Source organism: Pituophis catenifer, unplaced genomic scaffold, assembly GCF_029215685.1.
Source record: "Pituophis catenifer annectens isolate HBS135680 unplaced genomic scaffold, rPitCat1.0.hap2 SCAF_1, whole genome shotgun sequence".
In the NCBI taxonomy this organism is placed as follows: domain Eukaryota; kingdom Metazoa; phylum Chordata; class Lepidosauria; order Squamata; family Colubridae; genus Pituophis; species Pituophis catenifer.
Window position 1 is genome coordinate 331,209,368 of NW_027256881.1, and position 16,956 is coordinate 331,226,323.

At 42.7% G+C, this 16,956-nt stretch overlaps 1 protein-coding gene across 1 annotated transcript in view; it reads right to left on the minus strand.

Moving 5' to 3' along the window:
• The window catches only part of MAST3 (microtubule associated serine/threonine kinase 3), a 62,932-nt gene that overhangs the window by 42,963 nt on the left and 3,013 nt on the right, over nucleotides 1–16,956 (minus strand). The window lies entirely within an intron of this gene.

The window sequence follows — 16,956 nt, forward strand, 5'->3', positions numbered from 1 at the left end:
TGCTTCCAACGAAACTATCACCAGGCTCCAACCTCACTCTGTCCCAATGCGTGGAAAGAGTCAGCTCTTTAGGTCCTTCCAGAATGTTAAAAGGTGGGGGGGGGGGGGGGGGGAACTGTTGAATCATAAAGGAAGGACACTCCAACTGCAAGGACTTTATGGAAGAGGCAGGCTTCCTAGGTTCTGTTAGATGGCAACGTTTAAGGGAGGGAAAACCCGGAATGCACTCATAATTTTCAATCTGGTGTGCTAGGCAGAGAGGGAAAGGCAGTTTCGAAGATGACCTTATCCCATGCCATGTCAGGATTTAAAGGGGATAACCAGAACCCTGAATTGCAACTGGAAGCCAATGTAATTCACAAACAGCCATGTAATATGGGTGAAGCAAGGGGCACTGCATGATATGTCACATTCTAGACTAGTTATAATATCAAAAGCAGCCCTATCTAGGGTTTATTGTAGTAGTCTAGGCAGGAAGTGATCTAGAATAGGAATAGAATAGAATAGAATAGAATAGAATAGAATAGAATAGAATAGAATAGAATAGAATAGAATAGAATAGAATAGAATTCTTTATTGGCCAAGTGTGATTGGACACACAAGGAATTTGTCTTTGGTGTATATGCTCTCAGTGTACATAAAGAGAATAAAATACATACATCAATAATAAAAAGATACAAGACTTAGTAATAGTCAAGGTTACTAATAAGCTATCAAATCGTACTAAGAAACAAATAAAAACAATATAAATTGAAAGATACAAGAAACATGGTTATAGTAATAAGTGGAAAGAGATGCTAGTAAGGAAGAGAAGAATAATAGTAATACAGTCTTAGTAAATTATTTGACAGTGTTGTGGGAATTAATTGTTAAGCAGAGTGATCAAGACATGATTGATTATGAACAAGACCTCTTGGTCCAGGAATAAGTATGGTATAACTGGCATGCAAGAGAGGCAAAGCCCCCTCCCCAGGTATGGCTGTCTCCTGCTCTTTGAGCAGAAGCTGCAAGTCCAGGAGAGTCCTCAGATTGTGCACCAGTGCATGTCAGAGATAACACATCACTAGATCTTGAAAGAGGACTAAAAACCCAAGGGGTTGGTTGAGTCAGAGCTGGTTCCTCCCCATCACAACCTCTAGGTACTGGGTCAGCATCACAATAGCATTACCTGTTTGGTCAAGGCTGGAGACAACTGAATATCATATCAGGAGCATACGACAACACCACACCCTGTATTGTTAAATGGCCTCACCCAGCAGTTTCACCTAGATGTTAAAGAGCAGCAGCAAGAGATGGGAACCTGAGGCACCCCACACTGCAGAGACTTCTCACCCCCTCCCCATAACCTAGCCTGCAGTGATTGACATGGAGAAAGGAGGGGAACCAATGCAAGACAAATGCTTCCCAATCCCCAGAGCTAGTCCAGAAGGATACTCTGGGGCAGTGGTTCTCAACCTGTGGGTCGGGACCCCTTTGGGGATCGAACGACCCTTTCACAGGGGTCGCCTAAGACTATCCGAAAACACATATTTTCAATGGTCAATGGAATAATTTTATGGTTGGGGGTCACCATAACATGAGGAACTGTATTAAAGGGTCGCGGCATTAGGAAGGTTGAGACCCACTGCTCTGGGGGATGGTGCCAAAGATCCAGAAGGGGCGGAGCAGTCAAAGTTCAGTCAGGGCTGGGAACAAGGCAGATTGCGGGATTTTTAATCCTAAATCTCTTGGCTCCTTTCACCGAATCCAAATGAGATCAAGTGACCTCAAATGGCCCGGCCTGGGACCAGCCATTCACCCCGAGGGACGCCTGCATCACAGCCGCTGAATATGGGCTGCAACTCATGTCCTAATCTGGATATCCCCAGCAGCAGCAGCAACAACAAAAGATGCCGGGCGGGGGATGGGAGAAAGAGAAGTTCCTCTCCTGGCCAATCCTCCCGTGAAGCAGAAAAGTGGCGCGGGCGCAGCCCCGGCAAGTCTCAAAAGAGCGGCGCGGATCCGAAAGATCCCGGAGCCTTCCCCCAAACCGCCGAGCCTTAATTTGCTGCTCCCCCGCTCCCCGAAATCAAACTCCCCGTTCCGCAAACGCCCGTCTTTCAAAGTCTGGCTACTTCCCTCTCAGAGACAGTCCCGTTCGATGCGTAATTGCGCACGGAAAACAAACGCTTTGCCGGGGAGGGATACCAAGGCTATTGTTACGCGCGCTTCTCTCCTTCCCTTTATCTCCCTACCTCTTGGAGCGCCGGAAGAGGGTGCCCGCCAAAGTTTCCCAGCAACTCAGATCGGACATCGCGCCCCGGCCAACTCACTCCCAGTCAATGGGAAACGACCGGCCAGCGGCCCACCGGTTTGTCTTCGCCACCGCCGCCTCCGAGGTCCGCCCGTCTTGCAGCCGGGGAGGGACTCTGCAGCGCCGCCTTTCGATCTTTGCAAAGCTCCGTTTTTTTCTTTCGTGTGGCCCCTCTCAATCCCAGCAGCGGGGAGAATGCACGGTGGCGCTTTCCAAAAACGGCCGATTTGAAAGAAGGGTTAACTTGGACTCAGCGGCCTTGGAAAAAAAAGCACGGGGCTCCTTGGGAGGAGGAGAGGTGGCCCCTGCACGGTTTCCTTTTGGTACTAGCGCCTCCTTCTCATTTATGAAAACTAGAAGCTTGTAGTTTCCATTGAGCATTTAACTATGTCTTATTATGCCATTAACCGAGGTGCTCCACGCAAGGCTGGAATGGGAATGGCCTGAAATCCAGTGGCATGCTTTGCAGCTTAAACTAAACTTTAAATTCAAGGGTTCCTAGGTACTGAAAGTGTCCTGTCCGATCAGCCTTGGGCCTCCAGCATTTGGGGTCACTTAAAGGCCAGCCAGCTGTAACAGCCCCTCTTCCCACTGTTGCTCCCTGGCAGTTGGTATTTAAAGAATGCAGCTTGCCAAGAAGCAGCTATCAAAACTAATGGCCATACAGACCACCCTGCTGTATTAATTTGTCTAGTCTAGTCATTTAAATTGATACCCTTTGGCAGTATGGTAGAGGGTTCTACAATTGAATTCTATTTTGTGCAAAGAAATAGATCCTTTTAGGAGTCCCAAATCTACCATTCAATTTAGTGGATGAACTTCATATTATGAAATGTAGGGAAAAAAAAAAGTTTAATTAATCCCATATTCCAGACCATGCGTTATTTAATCTCTTATCTCCTGTTATCTATGATCCAAACTAGAAACATGGCAACCGTTATATATTTTTTTCCTTTAAGAGAGTTGCTGTAGCCCTCTGCTCAGTTTGAACAGGTTTGAACAGGTCTGATCATCTCATCAGTACTGCAAACTTTAGTATCCTGAATCATCATCTCCTATTTAAAATAGTCCTGAAGAAATTTGACCCAAAAATGAAGATCCTTAATACGGTAAAATGTAGGTCCCACTTCAATATTCTTGCAGAAGTAGACATGGTTAGATTTAAGGGGGGGGGGGGGTTTATCAGTTGGGTTTATTTACATTTGGCTGAAAACATTTTGAAAACTGCTTGGTTCTAAATTCCATACCAAATTTAACATCTGACAAAACAGGCTATTGACACAGACATGGATTAATTTACAGAATAGGGGAGAAAAATAACATGTTCTTTCTTACATAAACCCATTAGATATGCTAATCCAAAATTCTTTTTATTGCACTGAATAGCTGGAGGTCTTTAAAAGCCCAAAAGCCTTCCTTTATTATTTGTCAGACAGACGTACTTTGAACTAGGCTATTCCAATTATTCATCATTGCTAACAGCCACAAATAGATATCTCCTTTCTTGTTTATTGATCCAATTCCTTTTAAAGCTATTTAAGCCAACACCATGATCACATCATGTGCTTATAATTGCAAATTGTGTGCAATTACATTGTGTCTGACCTCGTTCCACTGTCAATCCAATTCAAGACTAAAATTGACTAATAAAAACACTAAAGAAAAATGCAAACCAAATAATGGACAATATGCCTGGTTTTCCTCAACTTATGACTGGTCACTTAAGGACCATTCAATGTTGCAATGGACACCCCCCCAAGCTACTTGCAACCCTGCTCCAGAGTTCCAACAGCTGCACACACTCCTGTAGTCACATGACCACATTTTGGGGACTTGGCAACTGGCTCACCTTTACAACCAGTTGTAGCATTTTGCAGTCAAGTAAGTGCAATTCACAACACCTTTTTCTGTCTTTTTCGCTTGGTTTAGGAATATATTGATTTGTTTAATGACCACAACATTCACCTAATAACCACTGCTTTCCCTTAACAACTGTGGTGTTTTGTTTAATGGCAAAAAAAATTGGATCTGATCACATGGATGTCTCAATTTGCGACTGTCATGGAAATACAGAGCCTGTAGTACAGTGGACTAAAGCACTGTTATTAACATCTGCTGCTTGCAATTACTGCAAGTTCAAATCTCACCAGGCTCAAGGTTGACCCAGCCTTCCATCCTTTCAAAGGTAGGTGAAATGAGGACCCAGATTGTGGGAGCAATAAGCTGACTTTGTATAAATATACAAAAGTATGAAGGCTATTGCTTAACGCATTGTAAGCTGCCCTAAGTCTCCAGAGAAGGGTGGCATATAAATTAAAGCAAAAAAAAAATAAAAATAAAAATCCAGGCTTCATGGGAATTTTAAGTCAAGGGCTATCTGCAAGGAAACTACATCAGCAAGAACAGAGGACAAACCCATCCCCATTCTGTCTTGTTAAGTTTGAAAACTTAAGACTTCCAGGGCTCTGAAAAGAGAAGAAATAAGTCAGCTTTAAACTTCAGTGTGCCAATGGCACCTGCTAAAATTGAAAAGCCTAATGTCCTCCAGAAACTTGCACCCTAGAATGAGGAAATTTCAGCTTGGATGGATCCAATCGATCCAATCTGAATCCAAGCCAGCCTCCCTTCCCAAACATCCTGCCTGCCTCTCTGTGTGCAACAGCCACCAAAGAGGCAAAGCTTTAACCGTCTCAGCTTGAGGGTCAGCAGCCAAGGGCAACGCACACAGTGGCAGAGGGTTCAAAAGAGATAGCAAGCAGTCAGGCAGAAGTGGGCAAAGGCTCTCTCTCTCTAGAGCAGTGGCTGCCTGCCTGGGATGGGGATGTATGTACAGCTTACACGGACCAATATCCTCCCCTGCAGGAAATCATGTGTTACCCAGTGGATTTCCTCTTGCTCTCTCTCTCTTGTTCATGGCAATGAGGTTGCCTTTAGAACAACAGCACTACACAGTCTGCAGCCCAGGCAGTTGCTATCCTCTTCATAGCTACTGCATAGCAGATCAGGTTGGTTTGAGAAAAATGACACACTACCAAACTGGACTTGAACCATTACTACTTTAGTAAAATGTCAGTCTTCATTTCCTGGCCAAGGTTTATGAAACCACCTCAGCAGTCTCAGGAGGGTCTTTAGCAAGCTGCTTCCATTTGGATTGCTTTCCTTAGCTACTAGCTGGTGGATTTGGTGGCCAAGAACAAGCTGGCTTTTTATTTTTTTATTTTTTTTTGTATGAAAATGTCAACATTCCACACTGACATAAGCCAAAGAAGAAATCAAAGAAAGTGGGTTTCCGTAATCTCCTAAACTACTAATATACAGTAAATCATTTTTTCCTGTCTTCCTTTTAGGAAGGATCTAACTCTATTTATATAATACTTACAGTTAATGTGATTTTTATATAGTTTTATATGTGGTTTTACTGTTTGTTGTGCACCACGCCACACCTTCAGTGAGCCATCAGTGAGATGGGCAGTTATATATATTTGATTGTATGTATGTATAATAGCAAAGAGCTGATCGGAGCTTGATTTGAACCTTAGGTCGGCTACCTTACATTTTGTGAAGATCACAAAGCTGGTGTTAAGGGAAATCAGAAGTTCCGGGCAGTTCAAATGGATATGAAGATTTATTGCAAGTTTAAGCTCTCTAAAAGAATCTGAGCTACCAACGGTCCAAACAAATTGGTGGTAGATAAGAGTCAAAGGAATTCAAGGTGGGCTGGACTTAAATCTCTTGTGGGTGCAAAAGGACTTGTGACCAATGACGTGTTTGACCCCTCCCTCAGGCTCAGCCTGGTCATCTCCCACACCTGGTTTAGTTTTCCTTCTTTTGGGGGGATGGGAATGAAAGTTGACAGACTACACATTATGCTAAGCCATGTTTTCTTTTTAACTGAACTACAATTGACTGGGTTCATTGAACATGAAAAGGGGCGTGCAATCTTCTGGGGCCCAAGGACTATTCTTAATACAGCAGTCCTCAACTTAACAACCATTCATTTAGCAATCATTTGAAATTACAATGGCACTAAAAAAAATGTGATTTATGATAGGTCCTCGCATTTATGGCTACTGCAGCATCCTCATGGTCACATGATCAAAATTCAGGCACCAGAAAACCAGTGTGTATTTATGACACCAGTTGCAGTGTCCCTGAGTTACGTGATCGTCATTTGTGACCTTTCCCACTGGCTTCCAACAAGCGGAGTCAGTGGGGGAAATGAGATTCACTTAATGAATGTGTGATTCACTTAACAACTGCAATGACTCGCTTGACAGTCATGGCAAAAAAAGGTCATAAAATCGGTCATGACTCACTTAACCACTGCCTTGCCTAGCAACAGTTCTGGTCCCAAATATGGACGTAGGTTGAAGAGTATCTGTAGTTCATTTGAATGCGAGAACTATAAATGTTGAGTATTAAAGCAAGTAGATAGATTAAAAATTTCCATACAGGGATGGAGCCAATCTTTCTAGTTTTTTCCCCTCTGGAGGGGGCAAGAATTTTTTCATTGTTGATTTAAGTATGTTAAACAAACTTGCAGGGTTAGAGTGCAAATTTGATATATTTTCCAGCCTGAAAATGGTTGGGAAGCCACGCTGCTGTTTTTTGGCAACTGTAGTCAACAGAGTACAAATAAGGAATTGGAAAAGAGGGTCTGGGGCACTTGTAAACCACAACAGCTGGGTTCACACAATGCATTAAGCCAGAAGCAAATAAACCAAATTATGACTTGGCAGAATGATATGTAAACCCACTTGGAATGTAATGCATTTGCTGTCATTTCCTTCTTGTGGTTTGAATTTGGATACAACGTGATTTGGCTTACTTTGAGAAGTTTGGCACCACCATTATTTCAAGGAAGACAAACATACACAACTGGGAATGGTTTGCTCTGATTTCCTGATTAAAAACAGCAAGATAGTTGTCTCAGGCATTTTGCCTTTTGATGCTTTCTTTCAGCAGCTTGTGTGCCAGCAGTCAACTGAACCGCTTCTTACAAAAAGATCTGGCAATCACTCTTCTCTAAGTGCTGTATTTTAGGGTTGTATAATGTCCAGATTCAATTCCAAAAAGGTATTTTGGAGCACAAACATAATACCTGTCTGGGATGGTAAAGTAGACATCTTTCCCCCCTGGGAACCCATGGCCGTTGCAGAGATGGACCATTCTAGGAAAAGAGGCAGCTGCTTTAAAGAGTTAGAGACAGAGCTTACAGTTGCACTTCAGATACTCCAAAGTACTTTTTCAGAATTATTTCCAAAGCACTGCAGGATGAAAAACAGCAAGGCAGTCTGTTTGCATTGCCACAACCAACTGTTCCTTGTGAAATATTTGGCTACAGCCTAATTATCCTCTCTTTGCCGCAAGCTTGTATATTCATTTTTATAATATGTATCTTTTAATACGGATTTTATCTTTGTTGTTTTATTCAATTGTTGGTTGGATGGATGGATGGATAGCCTTAACTGACAGGTTGGGAAGAGATAATGATTGCTATCTTGTTAATTCTTGCACTGACTTCACAGTTTGGTAAGATGCTTTACAGGAGTATCAACATAATTTTCTCTTCTTAACAGCTATACTGAAAAAAAAAATCTCAGTTTTTTACAAAGCGCACACTATTTTCCATCTCTGAGAAATAACAGGCAAGATAGGATCAGTCACAGTGTAACAGACGCTCAGACAAATTTTGTTGCTCACCGATTGTACTGTATATACTAGGATATGGCACCACACTGCAGTCGATCTTAGGGCCTCCCAATTCCATGGCATTTTACTAGCACTTTTAAAAATAACTTAGCTCTTTGTCAAGCTGGCTAAAAGGCAGAGGGAATGGAAAGCTTTGACATTTCATCACTTTCCACCTCATATATAAAAAAAGAAAGAGGTGCCACTGGATTAGATCAAGATGGATTCATCTTCTTTAAACGTTTCCTGCAGTAGACAGCCAAGGCTTTTATGATATGAGGAAATAGGGCACAAATGGGGCTCTACATGGGCTTCCCTTGGGGTGCACACGGAGGCTCCAACTGGTCCAGAATGCGGCCATGCAGGGGATTATGGGAATGCAGCCGCGCGGGGGATTATGGGATTATGGGTGTCACATGGGAGCGACGGGGCGCTCCCATGGGACACCTCTCCTGCGCGAGCTGCACTGGCTCCCGGTAGTCTTCCGGGTGCGCTTCAAGGTGTTGGTGACCACTTTAAAAGCGCTCCATGGCTTAGGGCTGGGGTATCTACGAGACCATCTTCTGCCGCCAATAGCCTCCCACCGGCCAGTACGCTCGCACAGAGAGGGCCTCCTCAGGGTGCTGTCGGCCAGACAATGTCGGCTGGTGACCCCCAGGGGGAGAGCCTTCTCTGTGGCGGCACCTGCCCTCTGGAACGACCTATCCCCAGAGATACGCACGATACCAGACCTCCGGACTTTTCGTCGGGCCCTTAAAACTCACTTATTTCATCTAGCCAGGCTGGCTTGATCCCATCCTTTCAGTTTTAATTTGTAATTGATTTTAATTGGACTGTTTTAAATTGTGGGCCGAAATCATTTAATATCTTTTAAACGGTTTTTAAACTTTGTATGTTATGTTTTACCTTGGCTGTTCACCGCCCTGAGTCCTGCTGGAGAAGGGCGGTATAAAAATCAAATAAATAATAATAATAAAAAAATAATAAATAATGCACAGCTGCCTTATAGTTTGTCTCTACCTCCAAATATTTAATGTGCTTCTCAATAAAGAAGAGAAAATAAGGATGAATAAAAGAACAACTGGATCAGACTCTATAGATCTTGCCTCCAAGAACTTGTAGGTATTCCAACACTGGAGGCTTTTTAAGAAGAGATTGGACAACCATTTATTTGCAATGGTATAAGGTTTCCTGCCTGAGCAGGGGGTTGGACTAGAAGACCTCCAAGGTCCCTTTCAACTCTGTTATTCTGCTATTCTGTTACAGAGCTATGTAGTGCAGCATTGAGTTCCCTAGTGGGTACTTCCAAGAAGGCAACAAGCAGGTTTTGAAAGCCTCTTGTCACGAACTGAGCTTACACTGAGTTCATATGCCTAGAATGTGTCTAAGGGCTTCACCCCACTGGAACGCTGCAGGTTGCTTTATAACAAGTGAGATCCTTGGCTCACTGAAACATAATGCAATTGCCACCACTGTTCAAGATTTCAGCAAGCAACTTTTCCATCCTGAAAAAATGCTGGGACCAAAAACCTCAAAGCAGGTACTCAACTCAGTGGTTGATAATCCTGTCTTTACAAATTGGCTAATGTCCCTAATGCCTGGGCCACTGGCCAGCACCAGTCCACGGTGCACCAGAAACTGGGCCATGCAAAAAAGTGAGTCCCCGTCCGCACACACATGGAATGCAGCCAGTATGTGAAATCACGTCACCTCCGGTCCGTAGAAAAACCTCTATCCATGGAACCAGTCCCTTGCACTCAAAAAGTTGGGGACTGCTGTGGAGTTACCAGATTAGAAACCAGGACACTGAGTTTTAGTCCCACTTTAGACCCAAAACCAGCTGGGTGTCCTTGCGCTAATTACTCTCTCTAAGGCTAGGAACAAAGCAATGGTAAACCACTTCCAAAATCTTGCCAAGAAAACTTCAAAGTTGTGTACAGGTAGTCTCCAGGAATCGAAAGCACACACAAAAAGTATCTTACAGAACTTATTCCAAAGTTACTTTTTCAATTGCTGATGAACAACAAATGAGATTTGTTGCATTCATGTTGAAACATACGAACACCCCATAGATTCCATACCTACAGTCTTCTATGGTTATTGCCTCCCTTTGGAAAACCCGAACATTGGGAAAAAAAATTGCTTGGATCTGTGGGGAACTTCTTACGTTAATAGAATGAAGCCAACTTCCCTCATCAGAAGTAAGAGCAGAGTTTGTCAACTTAACAACTTTAAAATGCATGGACTTCAATTCCCAGAATTGGCAATCTGACTGGGAATTCTGGGAACTGAAGGCCGCACATATTAAAATTGCCAAGGTTGACAAATATTGATTCAGAGAGAAAACATTTTCAGCTCCACCAGCCTATCTATGGAACTCCCTTCCCTTTTGGCTGCAGATAAAGGACTTTCTAAATTTTCCCAGGTATTTTCTCTAACATCATCATCATCATCACTGCTATATCCATTCCTCCATCCATCCATCCATCCATCCATCCATCCATCCATCCATCCATTTACTTACTTACTTACTTACTTACTTACTTATTTATTTAACCAAATATTCTCCTTCATCCTTTCTCTACAGTGCTTGAACCACCACAATAAGAAATAAAAGCATAAAAGCACAGTAAGCTTTCAAAAACTTTAGGCATGCTTTTAACCTTTTAATATATTACAGTATATGGTGGATTCTGGATGCCTACTTTGTACTTATTGTATATTTTGGATCTTTACTGTTGTTTTTACATATTTATGGACAATGTTTCATTATAATAAAGGTTAAAGAAATATCTGGCATTAACAGCTACTGACCACACAAGCATATAGCTTTATAGCTTCTTTAGCAACAACAGAACTGTGGTCTGAAATTTCTTCCTTCAGAACATCTTTTCAACTTCCTAAATTAGCCAACAGTTCTGTGATTTTCTTGTGCTCTTTCATCCAGTTATTAATCAGGCTAGACTGTGTTTAGTTTGGTTGAAATAGCAAAGATTAAATAGGTCCTGCTACCTTATGGCATTACATGATAAGGCACTCTCCGAAATTAAGTTACAGTGAATCCACAAATCTTTTATAAACAAATCCATGAAGATGTCAGAAATGCAAGTCAGCTAATGCAGCTAGTGAACTCTTTGATACAGGAAGGAGGGTGAATTGTGGTTCTCAGCAATTATACTGAAATGCTGCCTACATAAGAAATGTTTGCACTCTGCATGGTAATGAGCAAGAGCTACAATACATTTAGGGGGCACAATGGCTCAGTGGTTAAAGACGCTGAGCTTGTCAGAGCTCACAGTCCAGGTTCGAAACCCAAGCTACACGCAACGGAGTGAGCTCCCATTACTTGCCCCAACTCCTGCCCAGCTAGCAGTTCAAAAGCATGCAAATGCGAGTAGATTAATAGGTACCACTTCAGTGGGAAGGTAACAATGTTCAGCGCGACTTTGGTATATAGCCATGCCAGGTTGCCAAGTCTGGAGAGACTCCTATACTAGATCATGCTGGCTGTGGAATTCTGGGAGTTGAAGTCCATGCATCTTAAAGTTATTGTACTTGCCTGCTGTTGATTAACTCTCTGCTTTCTTTCTGAGTACCTAAGTATGTCCCATGAGACAATTTGAACCACAATTCACAAATCAACAACCCCATATTTTTCTATTTGCTCAATTTAAGTAGTAGAAATTTGGGGGATCTTTTATCAGAGAGTTACAGATTAACAGAGTTGGAAGGGACCTTGTTGTAGGTCATCTAGTCCAACCCCCTGCCCAAGCAGGAGACCCTACACCAGTGATGGTAAACCTATGGCACGTGTGCCAGAAGTGGCACGCAAAGCTATCTCTCCGGGCACGCCAGCCATCACCCGTTGCTCTTCCAGGTTCTGGCGCGCACAAGCATGCCATCCAGCTGGAAAACCAGGGTCCTGGTACGTGCATGCACGCCGGGGAACTGCTCTTCCATTTCCAGTGGTCCCGTGCTTGCGTGCTAGGGAGCTGCTCTTCCGGGTTCCGTCGCTCCCCTGGGCTCCCCGCCCCCATGCATGCGCATGCCCGTTTTGGCACTCAGTTCGCCAACATTTCCCTACACCATTTCTGACAGATGGCAATCTAGTCTGTTCTTGAAAGCTTCCAGTGATGAAGTTCCCACAGCTTCTGAAGGCAACTTCTGTTCCATTGGTTGATTGTTCTCACTGACAGAAAAAAATTCCTTATTTCCAGGTTGAATCTCTCTTTGATCGGTTTCCATTCATTATTCCTTGTCTGGCCTTCAGGTGCCTTGGAAAATAGCTTGATCCCCCTCCTCTCTGTGGCAGCCCCTCAAATATTGGAAGACTACTATCATGTCTCCTCTGGTCCTTCTCTTCAGTAGACTAGCCATGCCCAGTTCATGTAACCGTTCTTCCTATGTTTTAGTCTCCAGTCCCCTAATCATCCTGGTTGCTCTCCTCTGCACTTTTTCTAGAGTCTCAACATCTTTTTAATAGTGTGGTGACCAAAACTGGATGCAGTATTCTAGGTGTGGTCTTACTAAGGCTTTATAGAGTGGTATTAGTACCTCACTTGATCTTGATTGCATCCCTCTGTTAATGCAGTTTAGGATTGCATTGGCTTTTTTGGCTGCTGCCGTACACTATTAGCTCATATTTAACTGGTTGTCCACTATGACTCCAAGATCCTTCTCACGGTTACTGCTATTAAGCCTGGTTTCACCCAGTCGATATGTGTACTTTTGGTTTTTCTTGCCTAAGTGTAAGACTTTACTTTTCTCTACATTGAATTTCATTTTGTTAGTTGTTCCCTCCTTGCAGAACGGCAGAGCTCCCTCTGCAATTGCCTTTCTGCTATAGATGAGAAGGCACTTCCCCAGGACCACCAAACATCACTTAGGTTGACATCATCATGCTAGTGTTGCCAATACAATGTTCATGGATCGAGCCAGCATTCCCATCAAAAAAACTAACACCAGCACTTGGCGCCCACTTTTATTCTTCCCCTACACACTTCCTTTTTGCAGCAAGGAAAAGAAAAAGGGGAAAGTTCAATCAGGTACTGTTGGACGAGGCAGCTCTTCGGGGCAACTTGAAAAAATGTTGTGGGAGGGACATGATGGTGGCAAGTTGCCATCCTCCCTTGGTTATCAGAGAGAGGCAGACAGGATATAGGATGAAGTGGAAATTCTAATGGGAAGCTGCCTGCTGCAAAGCTTCAAAGGAAACACCGTGATGCAAAAATATCTTTGCTTTTTCTCTTCCAAAAAGAGTTGATAGGAATCGGCTCTATTTTCCAAAGTCTTATGCAAGTTCTGAGATTGTAGGGCTACAGAGGCATGACACTGATTTTAGATGTACATGGAAGAACCTAGAATTTCTTGCAGGTGTTCAGTGGGCAGAAGCACAGATCTTGGGTGCTTAGTTTTGATTTCTGAAAATACCTTTCCTTAAAGATCTCTCTTTCACCTGAAAGGGCTCCATAGAGATAACAAGGGTCCTGGAGTCACCAACCATAGCTGACCATAACTACTCAGGTCTGCTCAGAAGCACACCTATGTTCCTAGAACCTAGGTGTCAGACGGGACAATGTCTAAAGTGACTCCCTTATTTTGATCTACAGTTTATAGGATCATTAAATAATATGAGTGGGGCAGGTTCACATAGGGACAACTGTTGGAAAAAGATCAAGGTCTAAGCTGCCTCTTCTAAAATGCTGCAAAAAAGCGTGTACAGGACTCTGTCTAAAAGAATCCACATCAGACAAAAACTGCAAAATAACCCCCTAGCTCATGTGTCCACATGTCATCTACCACTCAGGATGTTTAGGTTAAGGAAATCATTCAAATGAATCTTTCTGGAGTTCAGTCCATGCTCAGAATCCGACTTCATCTGCAACAAGAGAACCTGGATGTTTTATACTGTTTATGTTCTATAGCAGGGGTCTCCAACCTTGGCAACTTTAAGCCTGGAGGACTTCAACTCCCAGAATTCCCCAGCCAGCTTTGCTGCCTGGGGAATTCTGGGAGTTGAAGTCCACCAAGCTTAAAATTGTCAAGGTTGGAGACCCCTGTTCTATAGCATGGGTGTCAACCTCGATTGCGCCACGTGACATATTCCGGCATTTTTTTGTCTTTGCAGAGTAAGGGTGGGCGTAGCCTCTGCGTGATGCATCCAGCCCACGGGCCGCCAGTTTGACACCCCTGTATCTATAGCAATTGATACAGTAAAGGTAAAGCAATTCCTGTGGATTTTACTCCACTAGTTTTTGCTGACTAAAGGGGACGGTGCTCATCTCCATTTCAAGGCCATTGAACCAGCACTGTCCAAAGATATTTCTGCCCTCATGTGGCCAGCATGACATCATGGAACACTGTTATCTTCCCTCCAAAGTGGAACCTATTTATCTACTTGTATTTGCACGCTTTCAAACTGCTAGGTTGACAGGAGCTGGGGCGAGGACGGGCGCTCACCCCATTGCGTGTTGCTCGGGTCTCGAACTTGGTCTGTCAACTTTCCAGCTGACAAGCCCAGTGTCTTAAACTCTGAACCACGGACCCACCAATTGATGCAGTACATCTGGGGTCCCCAACCCCTGACCCATGGCCTTGTGCCGGACTACAGCCCATTCAGAACTCAGCCGTGGAAGTGGAAGGTAAGTGCACATATGTATGCACATGCGCAAAGCTGCATTTGTGAAAGCGTGCACGTGAAACCAGCCTCTCTCCCCCCACACTGCTGCCACCTGCCACCTCCACCAGTCTGCCAAGCCAGAAAGGTTGGGGACCCCTGTGATACAGGATTATTAATCAATAATTTTTTTTCTCTGTGCCTTTAAGTCAGTCCTCACTTTTGTAGATTACATGAACAAGTCCCTGCAGTTTTTTTGGCAACAGTTTTCGAAACAAGTCTCTTAGAGCTAAGAGAGAATGGCTGGCTCAAAGTCACCCAGATAGCTTTGTGCCTAAAATAGGGCTAGAACTTACGGTCTCCTAGTTTCTAGCCCACTATCTTAACCACCGCACTCATCTGATTCTCTAGTAAATACATTTATAAGAAAGAAACAATTTCCTTGAAAAGAAGATTTTCATGAAGCAACTCTATAATCTATAAATAAAATATAAAAAAAATACATTTTACAAAACAAAATGTAAGAATATGTTGCAAAAGAATTAAATGGAAATAATTTATTGCTTCCAAGACTCTGACTTATTCCATTCCTCATATCAAAATTCTGTGCTCATGTAATTCTGTATCAGGAACAGCTAAATTCCACAACCAATATAAAATACATTTTAATGAACAACCTGTGTAAGCAAACAGTGAGGGAGGCAAGCAGAAGTTGCCTTTGCAAATTAATAGATAATTCCCCGATTCCTACCTTTCATATTTAAAAAGCAAACAATAAATAATTATCCCGTATCAGTTATAAGTTAGCAGGGTAATGACAGGTACTCTTTTGTCCAATTATTTGGTGAGAAGCCATCTGCTCCCATCTTTCAGTATTGTTTGGTCAATGAGTAAGTCAGGGCAATGATTGATATACCTATTATTTAGAGCTTCTAAATGTATTTAAGCCAGTGTTTCTCAACCTTGGTAGCTTGAAGATGGGTGTACTTCAACTCCCAGAATCCCCCAGTCAGCAGCGCTTGCTAGGGGATTCTGGGAGTTGAAGTCCACCCATCTTCAAGCTTCCAAGGTTGAGAAACACTGATTTAAGCCTTTCCCCCTCACTTTTCCTCTAGATTGCTATATTGAGTAATCCCAAAATCCAAATTAAAAGGATTTTAATGAACCTATAATAGCACTGTGCTGTTTCTACAAAAATAACAAGATAAAGATTTCCTCTTCCTGATATAACTAACTAAAATGTCACAGGAAAAAAACAGATTTCCGTTCCTGTTGGCAAACATTTCATTATTCCCCAATGCAATGCCTCCATCATTATTCATAATATTACAGAGATAATGGATCACATTAACTTAACCAAATAACCCACAACTGTTATGACCAATATGTGGAGAGTAAACAAAAGAAAATTCACTCTACTTGTATTAATCTAGGCCTTACAACCTAGCCTTGACCATTGAGAGATGCAGATTTCTGCATATGGAAAGAACAATAAAATGTAGCTCACATTTTTTAAAAAATTCAGTTAAATTACAAGCATTTGGGGAGGTTGTTTGCCTTCTGGAAATCTAATGTGGGTTTGTGTATTTTATCTGTATACATATGCCTATGATTAATCTATATATTTCTAAATACATGCAAATATTTCAAAATATTCTTCTGCCTTCTCCGAAAAGGAAACAAACTCTGTACTCAGAAAAAGTGAACTAGCTTAAAGACTCTTGTAAGAGCACGATGGTTGCCCATAGCGGATTCAAAATAGCCCCTGCTACTTTTTTTGTAGAAAACTTCCAATTGCAGAAAATATATGGGTTAAACTTTTGGGTTTTTCGTATACTCTGAGCCTGGTTGTTTTCCTGCAGATGTTTCAGTCATGGGCTAAGTAATGTCTGCAGAGAACGCCAAAAACGCAATAGAAACCTTCCTTTTGCAAGAGTTTGCTTTCCTTTTAGTTCAGGCTGTCAAAGAGAAATCTCATTTCCTGCTACCCATCATACAAAGCACAACCCTGTTGCTTAATTAGAGTGAGATGGGGGAAAATTAATTTCTTAGGCAGGAAATAAGGAACAGACCCAATCCAGAATGCATTTTCAGTTCATCAAGATAAAAACAGCTGAACAAGCAGAATCAGATCGTGGCATAATTAACACAACAACCCTAGTCCAACAGCTCAGTAAACAATGTTTTCCTTTCCCCTCCCACTGCTGTTGCCCGTTCACCTTTTCCTGCTGTTTCTCTGCTGCTTGCCAACAGCCCCCCTCCTCAAGCGTCAGAGATAATGCTATGCAGCAATGTTATTCATTAATCTTTTTAGCAATGCAACTAGAGGAGAACTTGGCCATGAACGTGAGAGGAG